This window comes from Planococcus citri, chromosome 1 (assembly GCF_950023065.1).
Source record: "Planococcus citri chromosome 1, ihPlaCitr1.1, whole genome shotgun sequence".
In the NCBI taxonomy this organism is placed as follows: domain Eukaryota; kingdom Metazoa; phylum Arthropoda; class Insecta; order Hemiptera; family Pseudococcidae; genus Planococcus; species Planococcus citri.
In genome coordinates, this window is record NC_088677.1 from 67,341,085 (window position 1) to 67,364,936 (window position 23,852).

Consider the following 23,852-nt stretch of genomic DNA (forward strand, 5'->3'; position numbering starts at 1 on the left):
GCAGTCGAATGCTGGTGAATTTCAAGTCGTTTTGGAACTTCCAGCGACTTTTTGAAAGGTCGTATGGAGTTTTTTGGAAAATTGAAATTTCCGAAAAGTATAGCTGGAACCTTCAAAACCATTTGAAACCACCATGTAGTCGACTTCATATCGTATTGAAATTAGTTTGCGAAGTAAATTTCAGCTTGACAACTCCATTTGGTAAAATGTTGCGGGAATTTCAAGTTTCAAAAATCTACTGGAGGCTCCAGTAATTTTCAAAAGTCACTTGTGGCTCCAAAATGACTTGAACCCATCTGAATTTGACTTCAGAGAGTGTTAAAATTGGAATGTAGAGTAAATTTCAGCTTTCCATTTCCATTTGATGAAATTTTTGTGAAAATTTAAAGTTTCAAAAATCTGCTGGAAGCTCCGGGAATTTTCAAAAAGTAACTGGACGCTCCAAAACGACTTGAAATCCCCCTGCAGTTGACTTCGTAGCGTATTGAAATTAGTTTGCAGAATAAATTTCAGCTTTCCAACTCCATTTTGATGACATTTTGTGGTCATTTCGAGTTTCAAAAATCTGCTGGAGGCTCCAGAACTGCTCAAAACGGTTTGAAACAGTTTCCAATCAATTTGGCATGTCGAAAATAGGGTATATACCAAATTTCAGCTTTCTTAGTCAATTACGTAAAATTTTGATTTTTTCCTTCATTTTTGGCCTGAATTTGATTTTCAAAAATTCACCAAAAATCGAAAAACGCACTTTAACACTTGAAATTTTGACAGGTGATGAATTTTTGTCTGATCTTTCGATCTATCTTTGTACGGTTTGAAACATTTTGTGCAAATCCTATGTCGGAACGCAAAATCTGCGAATTCGGCTGACCTTTCAATCAAAATGGCCGCCATTTTGTAAGTAGCGCCACTTTTTTGTGAGTACAAGGACTAGAAATATTCCTGGGGACTCCCTTTTCAAGAAAAAAGTTGTCCCGAAGGATCGACGGGGGGAGGGGTGCAATAGATCCTTAAGCGGGCTCCCCGACTATACTAAGGAACATTTCTAGCCCCTGTCCTAAAAAAAACATGGCCCTACTCACAAAATGGCGGCCATTTTGATTGACAGGTCAGCCGAAATCGCAGATTTTGCGTTCCAACATGAGACTTGCACGAAATTTTTCAAGCCGTACAAAGGTAGACCAAAAGAGCAGGCAAAAATTCATCACTCGAAAAAATTTCAAGTGCAAAGTGCTTTTTTTGATTTTTGGTGAATTTTTGAAAATCAAATTCAGACCAAACATGAGGGGAAAAATCAAAACTTACCAAATTGACCTAGAAAGCTGAAATTTGAGATATACCGTATTTTCGACGTGCCAAACTGGTACCGCGACTTTATCTTCAACACATTTTCTCCAAAACAATTTTTTCTAATAGAAAATTTATCTAACGTCAATTTCTCTAAAACACATATTTTCTACTAAAAATTTTGCTAACATTATTTTTTTTCTATAAAACATCAATTTCTGTAAAACATATTTCAAAGTATGAAATTTACCATTTTGTGTCTGAATTTTTCTGAATATAATTTCTTTTTTCAAGAAAAACTCCTCCCTGGGTCTCTTCGCAGAGGTCTCCAAAATTGTAAAAAATAAAAGAACAGACAAACCTTTTGAAATCCAAAATATCAATCTGATAAATCAAACCAAAAACCTTCTCTGCAAGTGTGTGATAATCCCAATCCCACCCCCCCCCCCAAACAACTAGCCCCCAGCAGATTTTTGAAACTTGAATTTTCCACAAAATTTCGTCAAATGGAGTTGAAAAGTCGAAATTCATTCTGCAAACTAATTTCAATACGCCACGAATTCGACTGCAGGTAGATTTCAAGTCGTTTTGAAGTCTCCAGCGATTTTTTAAAAATTACTGGAGCCTCCAGTAGATTTCTGATAGTTGAAATTTTTACAAAATTTCATCAAATGGAGGTGAAAAGCCGACATTTACTCTGAACTCCAATTTTAGCGCCCTGTGAAGACGACTTCAGGTGGATTCAAGTCATTTTGAAGCCTCCAGCGACTTTTTGAAAATTCCTGGAGTTTCCAGCAGATTTGAAATTCTGAAGAAATGAATTGAAGCCATTTATTGCAGTTATTTCGATTGTGAAAAATGTTAGAAATTATATGTACCTAACTGTTCGCCTTTGAAAAAAATCTTGTTTTCCTACGAGACAAAACATTTACGAGTAGTTGCACATTTTGACAAAACTTGAAATACGTTTTTCAAAATCGTAAAATACCAACAAAAATCCTTGGTACTGAAGAAAGAATAATCTTTATTTTCGAACCCAAGCCCGACATTTTGATCCATTTCGATAGATCGCAAAATTATGTAAAATCTTCGTTGAGGTGACAAAAATTCAGTCAGAAAATCTCAGTTTTGGATGTTGAAAATTACTGTCCCATCGGACCATTTTTTCCTAAAAAATGATGTTTTAAGTAGAAAATTTTCTCTACTGATCCCCCTTCTCTGAAATATTATCGGTTGACATTTTTTTCGGAACGAAGAAGCAGGAACGAGTTCGCAAGGAAAGTTTTTTGCTCCAAATTCCCCGACCTATTCTTTTGTACGTCTTTACTCATAAATCCGCTGCGCTATTTGCGATCAGAAATCCTTAACACTATGGCAAACAGCGCAGTTCAATTTAATTCAATTAGATAAAAATAAATGAAAAATACCTACAATGAATCAACATTATATCGACAAGTTGAAAATATAGATAATTCACACATATTACGAGATATTTATAGCGGGCAAATAAACATTTTGGAAAATTTCTATGCTAGGAAAATAATAATTTTCCGGCTAATACGTACTCGAAACCAGTGTCGCCAACCTTTTAATATTTATTTAAAGATAATTTTGACCTCATAATTCAAACGAATGGGACACCCGGTATATACAATTGCCATCATTACGACGCGGCGAGATTTATAGGTAGAAAATTTTTTTTTCACATCTTGTACCGCGAAATGCTCAATAGGCGGAGATTTTCGCGGTATTTTTCCCTTTCTAAAAACGTCGTCAGTCACGCCTCAGCGTGCCATCTTTATATGCACGAAATTTATGTGGAGTAGGAAGGTACCTACAAATATGTAATATGAAATCAGAATAAAATGATATAATCGCGTCTCAACAACAAGTGCAGACGTCTCCGAGGAACTGCGCTAATGCTTTTAATTCGTCATTAACCTGAAAACGAACCGTAATATGCGTAAAAATCAACCGACGACGAGGTCGCAGGAAATACCAAAATGTTGAAATATTCGTCGGATATTAATTTTCCATAAAGAAATTAATTTTTTTTCAAAGCTATTCGCAAATAGAGTACACCTTTATATACCTATACAGGCGGACGACTCGTTAACTATTCTACATGAACTCTCAGTCAATCTTATCTCTATTGTCAAATCGCGAAAAGTAAAGTCGACTAGGGGATGAGAAGAGGGAACCAAGTTGAATAATTCATCGGTGCAGGCGAATTATCGCGATTAATTTGCCAATACCAAAACCGAAATCTATCACTTTACGTCTGTCTTAATTGAATAATTGATCGATTGTCGAATTATATCGACGGCGCGTAGAAAGATACGTACATCCAGCTAGTCGTATAGAACGAGAGAATCGCAGCAATAAATAAAACCACGCTCGAGTGTAAGAAAAAGGGTACGGTGTACGAGGCAAAGGGACCCGGGGACGCAGTACATTTGCATAATGAGCTTTTCTCGCGGTTACTTTTTCCTATACACGGCTATGTGCAATGATTACGCGATTAAAACATTTAATGTTTGTGTCGAAAATTATCGATTTTCATGCTGGTTTGTTATACCGCTGGGTCAAACATCTTTCAGCATTACTATATATAATATTGTTTGAATGCGCGCAGCAATTCGCAAATATAGGCGCAGATGAATTTACACGCTATAAAGTTCGCCTCAAAAAAGCGCTCTTTCTTTTCGCCTTTCTCTCTGTCTCTCTGACGAAAACACGTGGATTAAAAATGCTCGCCGTTTGTCGGTGCGGCTCCGACGCGACCCACCGACGACCGTATTTTCGAAATTTCAAAACCCTTCGTCCGTTGTTATGTGTATCTGTTTTGCGCGGTTGATGTTACGGAGAGCGAGGGGTGTTTAAAAATTAAAAGGCAAAGTTCAAATCGTTTATGCCTCTTTCTATCTACGAGTATTTTTCATGTCATCGTGTCATAGAACTATGACAGATTGAACGTTTTATACTCGTACAGTTAACTTTTACTCCTAAATCGTCCGGCTCACAGTAGCGTGAATGCCAAATGAAGGGTTAGCCTACCTACTTACGTTTTTGGGCCAGACCTTTGTTGCTGCTAGTTTACTTACCTGCTGCCTACGTATCTGATACCTGCGTTTTGAAAAAGGTCGTTGTTCTTTTTTCCTTTTTTTGAAAGCTGAATTATTTTATTTGTCGTGTGTGGTGAAAAGTCAGGTACCTACCAGTAAATTGATGTTTTGATCCTTAACTTGGAAATTTGTGCGAAGTGAGCATCGGGGAATAAGTTTATTTTTATGGAGTTATTTGAGACAAGGGTTATGTGTCCTAAAATTGTTGGAAATAGCGAATATTCCCCTAATAAAAGATTTCGTTTGAATACAAAATCGAGGCAAATTCAACTACTTACGCTTGGAATATGGGTACTTATAATGATCTTAAAACAAACTGGAAGGAGGAGAGAAGGGGGTGCTGAGTGCCTCAAACCTTTGTGAATCAATATTTCCCCCACTTTCGAATATTTTTTTATCGTTTTTACTTCTTAGGTCTTCAAATGGATGAGAGAGGTTGAGGGTCCAAAAATTTTTGAATACTAACAAAAATTTTTCTGATTCAAGAATCATTAATTTACGAATTTAAATTAATATTCTGATTTGAGAAATAGGAGTCTTGAAGGAAGCTGGAGAAGGACGGGTTAATGCTCCCTGTGATTCCCAATTTTTTTTCAATATTATGTATTTTCAAGCACAGCACCACGCAATTCGAAGGGACAGAAATTTTTAACATCTAAAACTGGGATTTTCTAACTGAATAATTGTAATCTCAACGAAGATTATTAAGATAACTTTGCAATCTATCGAAATAGATCAATATTTTGCGTTTGAGTTCGCGAAAATCAAGATGATTCGTACTTCAACTCCAAAACGAAGAGATTCAAACAATGAGAATTTTGTTGGTATTTTTATATACAATTTTGAAAACCGTATTTCAATTTTTGTCAAAATACATACCTATGCAACTAAATGTTTTGTTACGTACGAAAACACGATTTTTTTTTCAACGGCGAACAGTAGGTAGTAGGTACATAATTTCTATATAATATTTTTCACAATCAAATAAACTGTAAGTAATAAATGGCTTCAATTCATTTCATTCCTGTCCTGTAAATCTGAATTATAATAAGTTCACATTTGTTGGCAATTGAATCGTTAATCGATAAATTTTTGAAGTATACAAAACATCAAGAAGTTGCACCATTTTCAAAACCAGCGCAAAATTTTAATACATTTTGATCGGTTGCGAGGATAGGTACATTTGATTGAGATTACGAAAATGTATTTTTAAAATTCCAGAGAATAGGGGGATGCTAAAAAATGTAGATTCTCGACACCCTTCCCCTCTCCTCACAAATTTTAATCTGTTGGCGTTGGCAGTACTGGGAGTAATCTCAGCTTCGATGCGATACTTACCTGGCTGTTCTTCTTATCCGGGTGCTCTCCTGTTTACTACCTCGTTGATTTAGTTTATAGACGCGACTTCGATGATATTCTTGATTGATGATATTTTTATATTTTTATAACGAATATATTTCCGTTTATTTCTCGATGTGTTTATTATTATTCGAATATACGATTAGTCCTACATGGTAGACAGAAGCGTAGGTTTCGATTCGTTGCTTGTTTTTTAACATTTCGGTAGTGATTGTGTACTTGTGTAAACTTCATTCGGACAAGATGGAGGCTATAATAAATCCTATAGTGGATCGTATCAAAGCTGAGCTGGAAAGTTTTATGCGATCAACAATCAGTGTTCCTGTGAGCAGCTCAGTAAGTAATCAGATTTCTAATCCGATTTCGAATGCGAATCCGATTTCGTTAGTGGGCAATTTGCCAAACTACTTTTTCATGCCGCCACCACCACCACCTCCGGTGACATCTGCTGTTCCGGTGACTTCGGCAGTTCCGATATCAGTATCAATTACATCCAGCGCATCTGATATGCCGCGACTTACGGTGACAACGTTTAGTAAACCTGCTGGTCGTTATGTGACAGCTCATAAATTGGTGAATTTACATACCACTGCTGCAAATGTGGTTTCGAGTAGCACCACATCCGCATCTTTAAGGCAACCTATCATGTCAACGGGTGCCTCCGCAGTACCGATGCCACCACCGGTGGGAAATATTGGATGTGCTCCGCTACCCTTCAATTCTATGTTACCGAACATCGATTATAAGCTGACGGAGAAAAGTAGCTACCGAAATTGGCGGCAGATGCTGTTTGACGAATTAAGAGTACGCAGACTTAATGATATTGTGGATGCTTCAGTTCCGCGACCGAATACAAGATTCGATGACTCCATTCGGAAAGCGACTACTCGTTTACTCATAGTAGGTCGCCTTGACGAACACCACCAGCGTTTAGTCGAAAACATCAGGGAACCGGCCGAAATCATAAAATGGTTGGATAATGAGAAACTGCCAATATCGGAGAACTTACGAGAAGCTCTCTTTCAGAAAATCACGAACTTACGTTTTGAACCGTTTATTGACGAGCCGTCGAAGTTTACCAGGCAATTGGAGGATTTATTCGAACGAAGTAAAGAAGCAGGCATGGTGTGGACGGACGATTTCAAAAAGAGTATGCTGTTACATAAAATAAAGAAGGCGCGCAGTGACATATCGATGTCCAACCGAACGAGTAAAACCAACTACCAGATGATCAAAAAATGGCTATGTGACGAAGAGGCGACTGAGAAGGAGCTCAAGGCAGTAACCTCAACGGCGGCTTCAACAGGGGTTCATTTTGCCTCTGCCAATTCTTCGAACTCGAATGGAAGAGGAAGAAATTTACGAAACAATCGACGTGGCGATAGACGTGAACAAAACAACGATCGACGTGGGGAGCGACGTGAACAATACGATGATCGAGATCGATGTGGCGATAGACGTGAGCAATTCGACGATCGACGTGGCGAGAGATGTGAACGTGAAGACAATCGACGTGGTTCCTATCAGCGCAATTACGACTCGAGAGATTCCTATCAGAACCATAACTCATCCGAAGGCAACCATTATGGAAGGTGTCGAAAATGTAACATGAGAGGTCATGCGATGAAAGACTGCAAGACGAATGGGTCTTATTGCTACTGCTGCAGAAAAGTAACCGATCATATTGCGAAGAACTGCCCCGAGCGTAAATCCGATGAAAAGTCTGGTAAATCTGGGTCCGGTCAAGGGAAAGGCGATAGCGGTGGAAAATCTATGATGGTCCGAGGCGATAGAAATTTCGAATTAAATTCGAAGTATTATTATCCTGACGACTGCCTTAACTCGGCGGGTAAGTGTTTCATGACAGCAGTACTGTCAGTCAATTTTATAATCGACTCTGGGGCAAGTTATCATTTGACAAATGAGCGGCGAATTCTCTCCAAGGTAAGAAAGTTGAGTAAACCAGCGGTAATAGATTGCGCTAAGAAAGGACAGGAGTCTGTTCTGAGTATAGAGGAGTTAGGTGAGTTTCATACTTACACTGCTTTAGGTAAGCCAATTACTTTTACAAATGTCTTATATTCTTCAGAAGTTTCTGAAAATCTGCTGAGTTTACGGCAGCTGGTACAACAAGGTGCGACATTTGATGGAAGTTCGCTATATTTTTATATCAGAGATGGAAATTCTGGTGACATAATTATTAGAGCTCAGTTTCAATCTCCGTTCTGGGTCAGTGATCTGCGTGTTCGTAATCCAAATGAAGTGGCTATGTTAGCTAATGCTGATGGAGGAGGTCCAAGTCCAACGCTTCCGACGATTCGTGAAAACTTGGGTCTTCTATGGCATACGAGATTGGCGCACGCTTCGCTAGGTTATCTTGAACTATATAAATCGAAGATGGTGATTTTGAAAAATGTAACTTTTGGTAAGGATATTATGGATTGTCAACCTTGTGCGTTAGCTAAGGTTCACAGGAACCCTTCGAAGAAGAAACGTCAGCGGAGTAAGATAGCTTTACAACGAGTTCATTCTGACGTGATGGGCCCTATAACACCTCTATCATTCCCAGGTAAACGTAGGTATGTGATAACATTTATAGATGATTTCTCGAGGTTCGCAATGGTATTTGTGATGTGTTATAAAAGTGATGCAGCTGACTGCTTTAGAAAGTACTTAGATGAGATGCGTAGAATGTTGGGAAAAGATGTTAAGGTACGGTACTTACGTACGGACGGAGGTACCGAATATTCAGGTGAGATGGGAAGGTTATTGAAACAGGAGAAGATTGAGATAGAGGTAGCTGAACCGGATACCCCAACTCATAATGGTGTTGCAGAAAGAATCAATCGGACTTTGCGCGAAAAGACAACAGCGATGCTGAGCGATTCGGGAATCCCAATGTCCTTGTGGGACCATGCTATATCTCAGGCTGTTTATATCTACAATCGAACTCCTCACAAATCGAACGGTTTTAAGACACCTTATGAAGTATTTTGTGGTGAAACTCCTGATTTATCGTTTATACGCCGGTTTGGTTGTCTGGCCATTCCGAAGAAAACTAGAGAGGATTATGAGAAATTTGATGAAAGAGGTATTAGAGGTGTAGTTTTGAACAATACTAGAAGTGGTTATCGAATTTTGTTACCTTCGAGGAAAATTATAGAACGTAAAGATGTTGAGTTTATTGAAAATATTACGTATAGAGATTTATTGAAAAGTAAAGATGTTGTTTTCGATTTTAGTTCAGACGAAACTGAAACTGATATTAACTGGCACGACACGGTAGAACGAGAAACTACCAACGAAGAGGTAAGTGTAGAAGTACCCAGCAAGACTTCTGGTGAATTGAATGTTGTCCCAAGTACTAGTGGTCAAAACGATGACTCTGATGAATTTGACATTGAGAACGTCGAAGAAACTGTGATTTTTGATGACTCGTCTAACGATACGTTTTTAGCTTTTGATCGTGTTACAGCATTACGTGCATGCTTACTCGAAGATGAAAAGGATCCAATGACTTACGCTGAAGCTTTAGACCGTACTGATCGTGAGTATTGGATAAAAGCCATGGAAGATGAAATGGCGTCTTTAGAAAGAAATGATGCGTGGGATTTAGTTGTACCGCCCAAAGGGGTGAATATCTTAGATTCTAGATGGGTATTTTGTAGGAAAACTAACGAGAATGATTCTTCAATACGATATAAGGCACGTTTGGTTATACGTGGATTCAAAGATAGAGAAGTGTACGATATAGGAGATGTGTACTCTCCGGTGGCTAGTAAACACACAGTTAGGGTAATTCTTGCGCTTGCAAATAAAGAAGGTTGGTCGATTATTCAATTAGATGTTATTACTGCCTTTCTTAATGGCAGATTGAAAACTACGGTATATATGCATCCGCCTGAAGGAATGGAAGTTGATGAAGGCCTGGTTTGTGCTTTAAAATGTGCTTTGTATGGGCTCAAGATTAGTCCGTTAACTTGGTTTCGTAGGTTCGATGAAGCAGCCAAGAAAATGCAGTTTACCAATCATCCAAATGAGCCATGCGTGTATATCTGGCGAAGGAAACATTTGGTGGTAATTTTAGTACTTTATGTAGACGATTTCCTAATCACAGGTAATTGTAAAGATAAGATTGTTGAGACGATTAGACGTTTAAAAGAGGAATTTCAAGTAAAAGAGTTAGGTTCTCCTAAAAAGTTTCTTGGTTTGGAAATTGCTAGATCGGAAGAATATCAAACGTTGACTTTGACTCAAACTAGTTTTATTAATTGTGTGTTGAAACGCTTTAACGCGTTGAATTTGCCAGCTGTTCATACTCCAGCTTTAACTCGAAATTGTGAAAAGAAAAGTAAGTCAGAGAAGAAAACACCGGAATGGAATCCTGGTAAGCCTACGCCTGGCAAGTCTTTGTTTAGGGAAATTACTGGCTCGTTATTACATCTAGCCAACGGTACTAGACCAGATATTATGTTCGCTACGAATGTGCTATGTCAACATCAAAGTAATCCTCAGCCCGAAGACTGGGAACGTGCTCAGAGAATTCTTCAGTATCTGAAAGGAACGGCAGAGCTAGGGCTAACTTATAGAGGGGTGATTAAGAAAGAAGGTGTATTTGTAGATGCGTACACCGATGCGTCGTTAGGGACTGGAGAAGAAGGTTGCTCTATTACAGGCTATTTTGTGCGAGCGTACGGTGATCCGGTTGTTTGGCGTACGAGAAAACAGTCGGTACCAGCGGGTTCCTCAGCTGAAGCGGAATATTTCGCTCTATCCATGTGTTCGAAGGATGCTGTCATTACGGTAGATTTATTAGAACGTTTAACGAAGAATAGACATGGACCAGCTCTCATTCATAGTGATTGTCAGCCTGCTCTCGCTATCGCTAAAACAACTGGAGCTCCCAAGCTCAGGCATATAGCTAAACTCAATTATCACATAGTTAGAGATTTTGTCAAGGGTAACAAGATTATTTTGAGATTCGTTAAGTCGGAAGATCAGCCGGCTGATGCCCTCACGAAAGCTCTTGCCTCAGGTCGATTTCAAGAACATTGCAGCTGTCTGCTCAATATGTAACATAATTTTTGTATTTCAGGCCATTATTAATTCGAAGATGATAGTTCCATTAGTTCCTATGTTTACGATGTACGTTATTGATCTCCGCCTCTCCGCTAAGATTAAAGGGGTGTGTTGGCGTTGGCAGTACTGGGAGTAATCTCAGCTTCGATGCGATACTTACCTGGCTGTTCTTCTTATCCGGGTGCTCTCCTGTTTACTACCTCGTTGATTTAGTTTATAGACGCGACTTCGATGATATTCTTGATTGATGATATTTTTATATTTTTATAACGAATATATTTCCGTTTATTTCTCGATGTGTTTATTATTATTCGAATATACGATTAGTCCTACATAATCACTGAAATTGAAAATGACAAATTTTGAAGTCATTTGCGATTGCGAACGAATTGATAGAAATTGGCCTGTTTTCAAGCGAAGCAATCGTGTCAATTACAACAATTGATAATAATTGAGAAGGATTGACCAAATTGTTTGATTTTTGGTGAATCATTCGCGAACTCGAACTTCCGAACAGGCTGATTCATTTTTAGTGATTCATTCGCGAACGGATTGATTAATTTATGGTGAATCATTCACGAACGGAATGATTCATATAAGTGACTCGTTTGCGAACGAATTGATTAATTTGATCAATTTTGACAATTTTTTAGTAAATCAAATCATTTACGAACGAATTCAGAATTGATCAATTTTTGAAATCATTCGCGAACGAAATGATTCATATTAGTGACTCGTTCGCGAACGAATTGATTTATTTGATCAATTTTTTTGTAAGTGAATCATTCACGAACGAATTGATTAATTTTTGGTGAATCGTTCGCGAACGAAGACTGCTAGTTTCAAGCCTAACATAACGCCATCATTATCATGTTTCGAACAGATTTATTAATTTTTAGCGATTCATTCGCGAACGAATTGATTGGTTTTTCACGAATCATTCACGAACAGAATGATTCATATAAGTGACTCGTTCGTGAACGAATTTATTCATTTGATCAATTTTTTCAGTAAATCGTTCACGAACGAATTCAGGATTGATTAATTTTTAGAATCATTCACGAACGAAATAATTCATAAATTAGTGACTCGTTCGCGAACTAATTGATTCATTTGATCAATTTTTTTAGTGAATCATTCACGAACGAATTGATTAATTTTTGGCGAATCATTCGCGAACGGATTAATTAATTCATAAACTAATTAATCCATTTTTGGCCAATCATTCACGAACAAATTGATTAAAATAAGTGACTCGTTCTCGAACGAATTGATTCATTTATTCAACTTTTTCTGTGAATCATTCACGAACGAATTGATTAATTTATTGATCTGTTTTCTAGTGCTGTACAACAACCGGATAATCGGAATGAAATCGGAATATGCCATCCGGTTACTGCTTTAACCGATTAACCGGATGACACCCGGATTCGCCGAATCCATTGTTTTTTTTTTACTGTTTCTGTGACTTTTCCAACGCAGAGATTCGAATTCCAAAAAAAAGTCACAGAAACAGTAAAAAAAAAACAAAGGATTCCCGGAATCCGGTTGACAACCGGGTATTCGGAAACTCGGATGCTTAAACATCCGAGTTTCCGAATACCGGCTGTTGTACAGCTCTACTGTTTTCAAGTGAAGTGAGTCGAGTCATTCACGAATGATTGACGATTGAACAAATTGATTGATTTCTTGGCGAATCATTCGCGAACCGATTAATTCGTGGACGATTTTATTAATTTTTGGCTAATTAGTTATTCACGAACAAATGGATTCAAATAATTGATTCGTTCGCGAACGAATTGATTCATTTAATCACCTTTTTTACTAGTACATATATCATTCACGAACGAATGAATCAATTTTTAATGATTCATTCGCGAACGAATTGATTCACTTCATCAATTTTTTTGCCATACCATTCACGAACGAATTGATTAATTTTTGACGAACCATTCACGAACAAACTGATTTATATAAGTGACTCGTTCGCGAACGAATTGATTCATTTAATCAACTTTTTCTGTGAATAATTCACGAACGAATTGATTAATTTATTGATCTGCTTTCATGCGAAGTGAGTCGAGTCATTCACAAACGATTGGTTGATAATTGAACAAAGTGATTGATTTCTTGGCAGATCATTCGCGAACGGATTAATTAATTCGTGGACGAATTGATTCATTTTTGGCGAATAATTCACGAACAAATTGATTCAAATAAGTGATTCGTTCGCGAACGAATTGATTTATTTAATCAACTTTTTTACTATATCACTCACGAACGAATGGATTAATTTTTAATGATTCATTCGCGAACGAATTGATTCATTTAATCAATTTTTGTACTATATCATTCACGAATGAATGGATCAATTTTTAGTGATTCATTCGCGAACGAGTTTATTCATATATGTGACTCGTTCGCGAACTAATTGATTCCTTTAATCAACTTTTTCAGTGAATCATTCACGAACGAATTGATTAATTTATTGATCTGCTTTCATGCGAAGTGAGTCGAGTCATTCACGAACGATTGATGATTGAACAAATTGATTGATTTCTTGGCGAATTATTCTCGATCGGATTAATTAATTCGTGAACGAATTAATCCATTTTTGGCGAATCATTCACGAACAAATTGACTCAAATAAGTGATTCGTTCGCGAACGAATTGATTCATTTAATCAATTTTTTTAGTACATTATTCACGAACGAATTGATTCATTTAATCTAAAGTGCTAACCAATTCTTTTAGTGAATCATTCACGAACGATTGATTAATTTATTGATCAATTTTCAAGCGCATTGAGTCCAAAATTAAGAAATTACACAAACTATTGACTTTTTTTTTAATTATTAGAAAACATGCAGAAATGGCAGGATTCGTCACCAATTGAAGCAAAATTCAAAAATTTTAGAAATTTTCATAAAATGACGTAAAATTTTACTATAAAAAAAAAATGGCGATATTCAACAGAAAATAAAAACTTGAAGAAAATTCAAAATAATTGACAACATTTTACAGAAAATGAATGGAATTCTCTTGAATTAGATATGGAAATTAAGTGTGAAGAAAAATAAATGATAAAATAACTGTCCCCTTTGTCTCCCCCCCCCCTTCAATGGCCCTCGAAATATTGAGAAAATTGACAAAAATGGCTCGGAAATCGTAGAAAATGGAGTGAAAATTCATGATAGTGACTTTGGTAAGAAAATTATTAGATTAACAAAAAATTGGTTAAAAAATGCAATTACCTAAAATATTGCTGAAACCACTTTGATATTGTCAAAAATCAAACTAAAATACCTAACACGAAAATCGTGGAAAGTGAAGTGAAATTTCACTCAAGAACTCTTTTTAAAATGGAATAATGCTCTCGTTTCGACTCCTATCTTATAATCATTCATTCGAATCGAATCACATCCTCAATGTATAGTCTATTGGGACCAGCTTCTTACGAAGTAATATATAATCAAAGCTTAGGACTTAGCAAGAATAAAAAAAAGCACAATCACTCTTTGGCTCATCGTTTGGACTGTTTTCAACGGAAGCCTGCCCCTTCAAGAGCTCAATGAAGCAACCAGTCAACCACTCGTACCGTATCAAAAACCCATTCGAAATCGCCTCCGCCGAAGCACCCCAAACCAACGATCTTGGCGAGGGCAATTATCCGCGTAATTATACCGCGAGATTAAGTAGCAGTCGAACGCAAGATACCTATAGCCATCGTGTCTAGTGACCCAGTCGCACGTCGTTATACAGCAGGGCAGACAACTCGCGTGCCAATGCCCGAGGCCCAGGAGAGGTCGGTGCTTATGCTATCTTTGGCACCAGTTCTATGATATATTAACGCCACTTGGTCTCGTACAACCGCCGCCGTTCGCTACGCATCAATCACAATTTTCACGAATATAATTTCCCTATCCCTACAGTACAGTCGTCGTCGTATCGAATGAAATGATTTTTATCTACCGAAATAGTAAATACCACGCTGAATGTACTCTTTGATGCTGGTCTATTGGTGCTAGTTGGTATTACTCGTTGCTTTAACCTAATTTGATCTTTGTTATTGCGTGTACATTTGTACAATGAGGCCGTAAAATCTTGGACAATTGTCAAATTTCATACCAAATTACGTAATTAGTTAAATATGAATTCAACGGAAATCACCGGTTTACTAGAATTAATATTGTTATTCGTCGTGATTCATTAATTTACCACTGATGCGGAGCTTGTTATGTATATGTTCATTCGCAATCATCTTTCAGTGTTGCGGGATGAAGTATTTTTACCATTATTTTTCCATTACAACGCGTCACATGTAAGATTAAAATCTAATAATCGTGTACTTGTATTTAAATCCATCCTTCGGACTAACCGATAATTAAAACAATACTGGTATAGTACTCCTCCAGGTACACATCCATAATAGTATGCAAATTATTTACATAGGTACACACGTTTATATGTAGTGTATTATGATAACTCTGGTAATATACGCGAATTCGACACTCGACAGACTAAAAGAAAAGACAACGAGTATAAGATGGTGTGTTCAGTTTATGATATTATTATTGCGAGAATATGAATAGTCCAGATGACTCCCACCGGATGCAAAGAGACGACAATTACGCGCATTATGATCGCAATATATTTATTTTAAAAGTAACCTAGTCATCGCATTAAAAAAATTGAGTTTCACGCCAACTTGCTGTATAATTTATAACCTGTTGAGAGCCATGTGACTAAATAATTCCTAAAACGTGAGGTGTAAAAATACTACATACTTCTCGTTGAAATCGTATTTATGTAGTTACGAGTAATTTGCGTTGTGGCGATATTTTCATCAATGAAAAGGAAGTTGGATAAGATGTTGGTGGTTTGAAACTATTTCATAAACATGTCAAGCATTTGAAATGAAATTCTTTCGATTTATAAATCAAATTTTGAAATTTTGAATGAAAGTTGTAGTCTTAGACTTCGATTTGATTTCTAGTTAATGTATTAATTATAAAAAAATAAAAATAAATAAATTTTGTCGCTCGTTAAACTCGGAAGCTGTGAACTTTTGAAACATGATGATGATGGTGAATTTTTTTTTTTAAAATCAATAATTTGTGTGATTTTTTGAAAGGAAATTTATTAAAAAAAAAAAAAAAAGGACTTAGTCCGTAACAATGATTGAAATTAGTCTTGAACCTGATATTATCCCCCTGAATCCGAATTTCACCATTTTATAGCAAGCCTTCTAGCCCAGCTATGCTCAATTCCTATCCAGCATTCATTCTAAAACTAAAGCTAGTTTCAAAGTACAGTTTCATTTTACGTAATTAAAGTACCTAATTAAATACCTACATAGACATACAGTAATTTTTATTTTCAATTTTTATTTTTACAGAATTCAGAAATACATATTCCGCAGTCGATACCTCATCTGCTGTCTCTCTCCGATATGAAGAAAATGAAGAAAACCGCGTCATACTTCAGTCGACAACAATAATTAATAACTTGTGGAAACTTTGCCTATACAGCTTCGTTCGCTGATACTCAACAGTAGTACCGTACGTTAAATTTCTCATCAAATTCCATCCACTATGGTATTTCTATTGAATCGACAACTCCCCATCCGGGCTGTCGAGTGTCGACTTCGTAGGTAGCTTAAATCAAGTCATCTTTATCGCCTTTTCCTCCAACAGGTGTACGATAATATGACAAAACCGCAAACGAAAATGACAAATATAACCGCGACGACGAGCGTCAATATTAACGTCGAAAATGGTCCTAATACACGTAGACGGGCGTAATTCCTCATCGCGTTGATGTAGTCTATATGGAATATTGTCAACACAATTAAGCAATTTATACCACGATGTTATCAACAAGACAAGACAGAAGACACCACCGGAGAAGAACTCCGAGTCAAAGATGAAGCCGAAGCAGCCGGGACGAAATTGAAAATCGGAGCGAAACCGATCCGAATGTTAAATTCTTTATGAATTTAACATTATATTTAAATATATAACATCAAGGTGAATGCGTAGATACATAATAAATTTGAATTTCTCAATAATACGAAATATCGTACTAGACGGGTACTTTTTCATGTAGTTTGTCAGTTTAAATGGCGTTTATGTAAAAATGACATTCGATAAGTGACATCTTAAACGTTGGTTGAAGTCATTTATTCATGATTCTTTTCTTCTCTTTATTTTTTCGCCGTTTATTCGATGTTGATCGGTTTTCTCATTGGTCGAAGGGGTTTTTGATGATGGCGTGCATAGGTTGGGAATTTTTCTTCGAGTAGGTACTTTTGTTTATTTATTTTTACTTCGTGTTAGAATTTGATATTTTGGTTGTTGTTTAAATTCGACTGTGAATAACTGATGAACGAATTGAATCGTTTATAAAAAGCTCTAATTACTCATTCTGCGCGCCGAGAGCTTGTTCCTTATATCGTATAAATTAAAAGCGTATAAAAACCGGCAGCTTTTACATTAAATATTTACAATCTGAATGACGCGTGCTTGGAAATTCATTTTCCATTGGAAATTAAAGGGTAATTTCTTAGATGTATACAGCAGGTGGTTAATGGGTAGGCATGGCACGAGTTTTATATATACGACCACGTTTCGAATATACTATTCTATTTCGTTCTGTAATACGTAATTAAGCTGGTATTAATTTTATCACTAGAATTTTCATAATGTACAACAATGTGTAAATTCACGTAAAAAACAATCTATATTAATAAATAAGCGTGTGTGTGTTTGTTTCAGAATAAAACCGAATCGAAAGAACGTTATAATTACATCGAATTGTTGTCTTCAGAAAAATAATTACCATGGTTCCAAGAATTAAAACAACCTATGTTCATTTTGTAAGTAATCGTTTTATAAAGTCTCATGTTGAAAATGTAAAGTACGAGCTTACATAGATATTTGGAAAAATGATCCGATACGTCGTCATAAAAAATTCAATTATACCTACGAATTTTTACCATGCTCGGTATTCGTCTTTATAGGTAGGATACCTAGAGTTAATTGACAGAAGCTCGTTCTCGCTATCGCTAAAGCAAATCTTGAATCACGAATCCCAATGTTGATATGGTTAACTGTATTTTTTCTCATTCTCGAGTAAAATTGAACGGCGTCAATAAAATAGTAACTCGTTCGTGGTAAGTAATTAAGAATTCCTGCAGATTTAAATTCTCGTTCTAGGTTGTGGATTGGATTTTTCTATACCTACTACCGCGGTGCAAGTTGAGCCAAGAAGAACGCGCTGTAGTAGATTAGGAATTTATTGCAGGGGTTGCTCGAAATAGGTTCGAAATGCTCGAACGAAAGAGTACCTACAAAAAAATACTCACTTTCGTTAATCATTTTTATTACCGTTTTCCTTATTTTTCCGTATTTATTATGTTTTTTTGTTAACGTTTATTGTCGAAATGGAAAAAAATATTTCATTGACGAGTACGCTAAGCTCGTTTGCTTTATAGCGCGATCGAGTTGTGTGTGCTTGTGCTTTTATATTATTGTGTTTAGCTACTACTACTACTACTACTACTACTACTACTGCCACTGCCACTGGTGTTGGCTTCCAAGTTGAAATTGGTTCTTGCTATTCGATCGTCAGTACGTGGAAAGTTATATATTGCGTACTTTATGGCAAACTAATACTATACCTTTTTCAAAATATTCGATAATTTCTCCATTAATGGTAGGCTTCGATCGAGTTTAATATACGGCTATCGTATATCTCTATACGTAGGTTTTATGTGTAGCTCTGATATTCGAGAATTGAATCGTTCAAGTTTTACGTATTAGATGGAAATTTGCATAAGATATAATTAACTGGTATCATTCTTTTACCCCTTTTACAATTTGATTTTGAATTAGAAACCAACGTTTATCTAACGTATAGAATAACACAGTTCGAATCACTTGAACTAATTTCCAATAAATATTAAACAACGTGACGATTACCCACTTCTACATCGATGTCATCAATTTATAACGTAGGTAGGTATCTATAATACGGTTTAGTACATGTTGGAAAAGCTGCTACGTAAAGTTGTAATTATTTGGCGTTTCCTTTTACAATTTCATCTATACTTACCGATAATTACGTTATTTTTTTAGCGAAGAAATGGAGAATTACAAAAATTAATTTCCGACTAATATTAATATTCGATGTAATGATAATAACAGGACGAACTAGATGCGATAATTATCAACTTGTAAATGATATACCTACCTACGATTTATGAGAAAATTTTTCGAATTCTTAGATCGTTTATACTTTCTTAATGACGAGCGAATACGATCGTATTTAATTTTAGATTTTTTTATGATTGATTTTTGATTGATGCGTGGAAAATGTAATAATAGGAGGACATAGGTAGTTGTCATAAACATTTGAATTTGCTACTGTCTCCTCTGTTTGTAATCGTGTTATGGAAAGTTTTCCTTTTCTTGCGTAGGTATCTGAATTGAATTATTCACCGATTCCGAACTTCCGAAGGTATTCGTGATCGGTTAAATTTTCTCCTGAAAGTTATATTTAACTTCTAATGTAGGTATTAACGAGATTTTTCCACATTTCAAGTTCGATGCAGAAGAAGAGAAAATGTAAGTTGGCTATTTCAGAAACTTATTGGGAATATTGTACAGCGTACTTTTCACGCTGATAATTTCCAATAGGTATTGGTGTGCGATATGGGTGCCAATTTAATCTATTCTCAATTTAATTCTTTAAAGTTGTCGCTATACTGTAGGATTTTTGAAATCATATGAATTGTGTGAGGTGCCTTTATTTCATTCGTTGTAATTTTTTATAAACTGGATTGCTTCCGGAAATGCACTTGAATCAGAATTTAAAATATTATTCAACGCTTATTTGCCCAAACGTAATAAAATTCCGAGTAATAGTACCTACATAATTAATTTAATTCAAATTCAAAATGAAAAAAAAACTTTGTTAAAAAAAATTGAAAAACGAAAGTGATGACTGATAAGGTATTTTTGCGTAACGTTTTTTGATTGGATTAAAAAGATTTTGCTGATAACGATTAATATAGGTAAAGTTGTTAGGTAAACAAACTTCAATGACCTTTCCAATTTTACACAATAACAAAACCAAAATGGTGGCCTTGTGATTCAGTTTTGGCGTTTTTTTGTCAAATTTTGCTCGCGTCCTTCTTTATTGACTTTATTCGCTCGTTTAATTAGAATAATTACGAATTTCTTTTACTATTTGTCGATCTATCGGTTGTATTAGTGATGCTAATTAATTGTTGTGCAATTCGATGCCGGTTTTCGTACAATTGTGTCGAATGCTTATAGTTTCAACTTCAGAGTCTTTTTGTCAATTTTTGTTCGCGGATTTTTTCCATAGGTACGTTTGTTCAAGTACATATAAAGTAATTACCTATTAATTTCCATTATTGGTGGATGTTTTGTTTGTTTTAGTGATATCTATTGATTGGAATTTAATTCGGTGCTGAGTTTCGAATATCGGTGATCTGTTGGTTTTCCTGTGAATCGAAATCGGTGACCGGTGACACTCTCCGAAATATTGTCACAAGGTCTGTTATTAATTTTTCTAGTTTATCGATTTTCGCTGTTATACTTCGAAGACGATTTTGTTTCAATGTTAGTGTTTATTTAAATCATATACAATTACACGAGCCGAGTGTCTGAAAAAATGCATTATTAATCGATCGAACCGATCGACCAGATCGTTATCTCCGCGTTCCGGCGCTTCGGTGTATAGATATGGGATGGCATTTGTTCGTTTTTATGGTAAAAAATGAGTAAAAGCATTTCATGTTTTGACCAAAATCTGTTCCAGTCATTGGGAGATGATTCATTATGTATTAATTTAGTATAGTGGTTCTTAAAATTAGCCCACCCACACGTTCATCTCTAATCGTTTGGTTTCTCTACTTGTATGTAGATGTACGAAGGAAATATGCGAGTATGAGGTATGATTCATATTGTGTAATGTTGTAATGTGATTTTACTTTTAAGTAAAGCGAATCGGTACGAGTATTACGTAATTCTGAATCGAACATTGTGGAGGTAGTAGATGTAATTCTGATGAAAATGAAATGACCAAAAACGATGCAAACATACTACTACGTGATGAAGAAGAGAAGAAAGAAAACAAGATTAATTATAAAACACCAAAATACTTCAAAGTATTTTATTTTCGTACGGTGTATTGAACTTGTTAGATAAATCTCAAAACGAGAAATTCAAGCTCTCTTATTAAAATATTCCGAGTGTCATTTACTATATTATATCGTATCTTTTTTTTTCTTCTCTTATGCTAGTGTAAGTGTAATGGTAATGGTATTCTCTGCTCGTATAGTGTACAGAAGAAAGATAAAGTGTGTACCACCAGAGGCCAATATTGCCGCTTGGTTTAAAATCGTTTTAACGATTACAGTCGGATTTCTTATTTATACTTTTATGTCGAGGAGCTCTTCTGCGATTTTTATGCGGTTTCGTCTTCTCCAATCCGTATTCGAGTTTAATCGCAAATGCAAGACGCAACTGACTATGAGCTATCTTTGTTTCTAAAATTTTCGAATCGGAATAAATTATTCCATGAAGGCGAGTAGCTATAGGTCCTTCTCAGAAGTTTTTAAATAATTGGGATGTATTACGAAACTTATTGAAATTGTGTGATTGTCGCATTTGTTGAGGTCGAAGTTGGAGTACTTATTTTTCAAGTTATTGGACAAATCGATCAGGATGAGGAAATATCAATCTATCGCACACGATATTTTCAAGTGAATTTTGGTGAATTTTTTTATGTAACAAGACTCAAGAGGAATTTAAAATTGAATAATTACAGTAATTTTGAGTAATTCTGGAAATTAGTTGGTCAGAAAATCTGAGTAATTACAGTAATTTTTGGTAAACTATATGATTAAGAGTTTGAGTAATTTTGGTATTTTTAGGTAATTATTACAAGAATTGAAGTATTTCCGTGTAATTTTGGGAATTTTTCGATTAATTACTGTAATTTTGGGTATGTGATGTGACTCTAACTTTGAGTACCTACTTCTGGTAACTCTTCTGGTGAATTGATAGTAATTTTAGGAATTTTTGGTAATTTTTTGGTAGTTACAGGAATTTGTGGAAATTTACAGTAAGTAATTTAGAGAGGTTTGGAAAAGTTTTTGGTAAATTGTGGTAATTTTTGGTAATTTTAAAGATTTGAAGTAAATTTCAAAATTTATGACAATTTTGGCTTTTTGAGTAATTTTGAAAATTTGTGAGTATATTACGGTACAACGGTACCTAGGTAATGTTTGGTAATTACAGGCGTTTCAAGTAAATTATGGTAATTTTCAGTAATTTTGGAAAATTGTTGTTAAATTACAGTAATTTTGGGTAGTTACAAAAATTCTTGAAAAATTACAGTAATTTTGCCTAATGATAGAAAATTTTAGTAAATTATGATAATTTCGAAATTTTTTTGGTAAATCACAGTAATTTAATTAGTTCTGGTTGGGTAGTTACAGGAATTTTAAATGAATTTCCGTAATTTTTGGTGATTACAGTAATTTTAGTAAATTATGGTAATTTTTGGTAAATTATGGTAATTTTGAGTATATGTAAATTTTATTAGTTTTGGGTCATGGGTGGTTAACTGGTTACAGAAATTTTAAATGAATTTCCATAATTTTTGGTAATCACAGTAATTTTGGATGAATAAATTACAGTAATTCTGGATAAATTGCGGTAATTTTGGTAAATTAGGGTAATTATGGGTAAATTATGGTAATTTTGGGTATAATTTAATTTTATTAGTTTTGGGTGGTTACAGAAATCTTAAATCAATTTCTGTAATCTTTGGTAGTTACAGTAATTTTGGTAAATTATGGTATTTTCTGGTAAATTATAGTAATTTTGGGTAATTGGAGGAGTTGTTTGGTTTTTCGGTCTCTAGCGATGGTACTGATGGCATGGCATAGCATGGCATGGCACGGCACAGATTGCGGACAGGCTCTACTTTTATCGTGGATTGAAATGTTGAACTTTTGTGTGTTTTTTTTACGAAAAAAAAAACCGTATTTTTTCCATCAATACATAAGGTAAATTGCTAATTGCCGCCACCCTCCCAATAGCCGCCACCTTTGTCAGAAAAACACGAATAAAAATGTTTTGTTTAGCTGTTTGGTAACACCGATTGCACTAATAGAAACTTTCAACCATACCCCTTCATTGCCTCCTCACCTGATTTTTATATAATCCCCGCTTGTATGGTTTTACTGTTTTTGAAAATTTGCTGCCGCAAACATTTTCAAATTTTTTAAGTTTAATAAGGAAAATGTGATGAAAAGTAAAAATATTAATGTCTTTGTAGAACCAACTTATTCGTGCTTATTTGTAATTTTAAATGTATGAGAGGAAAGCTGATAGTCTGCTTGTCATTTTTAACTGCTTGATCACTCCATTTGTGTCCAATATGGCGAAAATATTCCGATGGCGGCTATTGGAAAGCATAAAATACAACTTTTCTAATAGCCGCCACCCACCCTAATTTCATTTAAAAACATTTCCCACGAGCAAAAAGTGCCATTTTTGAACTTTTTATGACCTTTACTTTGATCACTGCTCACTTCTGTTATGAAATAGTTCATTTTTGTAGACTTTTTAGTAGTGTATATAACCAGACTTTCTTTGAGGAGAGGCAAAATGAGATTTAAGTTGATAATTTGATTCATATTTTATCAAAATTCTTCGTTTCATGTGATTATTGTATTTTATGAGAATAAAGATGTGCAAAAGAACTGTTTGAGCGATCAGGGGTGATTTTTTTTTGAAAAAATTGGATCAGAAAGCAAAAAAGAGCCAGTTTTTATACATCTTATTCCACAATTTCACCCACTCAAGAAAAGCAATTGCACCCTCCATCCTCCAGGTGACACCCCCTGTCTCATTTTTCAATTTTGGTACTATTTTGAACTGAAATGTGATCTTTAAAATT

At 35.4% G+C, this 23,852-nt stretch overlaps 1 protein-coding gene across 2 annotated transcripts in view; it reads left to right on the forward strand.

Annotated features, from left to right (window-relative positions):
- The window catches only part of LOC135833475 (uncharacterized), a 147,825-nt gene that overhangs the window by 40,155 nt on the left and 83,818 nt on the right, over positions 1-23,852 (forward strand). Inside the window, exons 2-5 of one of the 2 annotated variants that reach the window (XM_065347320.1) lie at positions 16,249-16,411; positions 16,547-16,879; positions 17,627-17,727; positions 17,872-18,024. The gene's annotated coding sequence lies outside the window, so the exon portion shown is untranslated. Of the gene's footprint in view, positions 1-16,248; positions 16,412-16,546; positions 16,880-17,626; positions 17,728-17,871; positions 18,025-20,282; positions 20,434-23,852 lie in introns of those variants that run through there. The other variant, XM_065347321.1, reaches the window with a different exon arrangement.